Source organism: Apium graveolens, chromosome 7, assembly GCF_009905375.1.
Source record: "Apium graveolens cultivar Ventura chromosome 7, ASM990537v1, whole genome shotgun sequence".
In the NCBI taxonomy this organism is placed as follows: domain Eukaryota; kingdom Viridiplantae; phylum Streptophyta; class Magnoliopsida; order Apiales; family Apiaceae; genus Apium; species Apium graveolens.
The window spans coordinates 164,438,383-164,439,351 of record NC_133653.1 but is presented as its reverse complement, the minus strand read 5'-3'; the positions used below and the strand labels follow the sequence as shown (position 1 = coordinate 164,439,351).

General features: G+C 40.7%; 1 non-coding gene across 1 annotated transcript; it reads right to left on the bottom strand.

Moving 5' to 3' along the window:
• Positions 1-637: 637 nt before the first annotated feature.
• LOC141675978 (small nucleolar RNA R71) lies at positions 638-744 on the bottom strand. Its single transcript, XR_012556598.1, has one exon. It is a non-coding gene; the product is annotated as a small nucleolar RNA R71 (small nucleolar RNA).
• Between the last annotated feature and the right edge of the window lie 225 nt (positions 745-969).

Genomic DNA, 969 nt, shown 5'->3' with positions numbered 1-969 from the left:
AGTTAACTATAAAGAATCTCTGTGGGAACGAATCTGATTTATATCTTATACTACTTGTGAACGCGTATACTTGCGTGTAATTTTAGCGCGTGTTTTCGCCCTAACAAGTTTTTGGCCCCGCTGCCGGGGACTCGGTGTTAATTTTTAGTTATGTGCTTGACATCAGTGGTCGTTAAAGTTCATCGACTCAGATATTTTACTTACTAATTATTTAGTCGTGTGTTTCAGGTACTCTAGGTATCATTGAAATGGGGGAATCAGTAGCAATTCTGAAAGCGTTGATGGATTTTCTCAACCAAAGATCAATGTCATTCAATCTAGCATTGCCAGGCCAGCTATCGCAGCTAATACCTTTGAGATCAATCCTGGAATAATTCAGATGGTCCAGAACTCATTTTAGTTTGGGGGTTCTCTAACGGAAGATCCCAATATGCACATTAGGGATTTCATCGAGATCTGCGATACCTTCAAGTTCAATAATATTTTCGAAGATGCCGTGAAACTGAGACTTTTCCCATTCTCTCTAAGGGATAAAGCTAAGAGCTGGTTACACTCTCTACCAGCTGGTTCTATCACTACTTGGGAGGATCTTGCTCAGAAGTTTCTTATTAAATTCTTTCATATGGCGAAGATAGCTGCACTCAGGAATACTCTTACTCAATTTGCACAGCAATCGGGAGAAACTCTATGTGAAGCTTGGGAGCACTACAAGGAGATGCTTACGATGTGTCCTCATCATGGAATGCCTGATTGGATGATCATCAATTATTTTTATAATGGTTTGGGAGCACAGTCTAGACCCATGATCGATGCAGCATCAATTGGAGCATTATGGGCAAAGAGCTATGAGGAAGTTTATGCTCTCATTGAGATGATGGCTACGAATGAATATCAGTATCCAACCCAAATATTGCCACAGGGCAAGGTAGCAGGAGTTTTTAAAGTGGATACAGCTACAACTATAGCTGC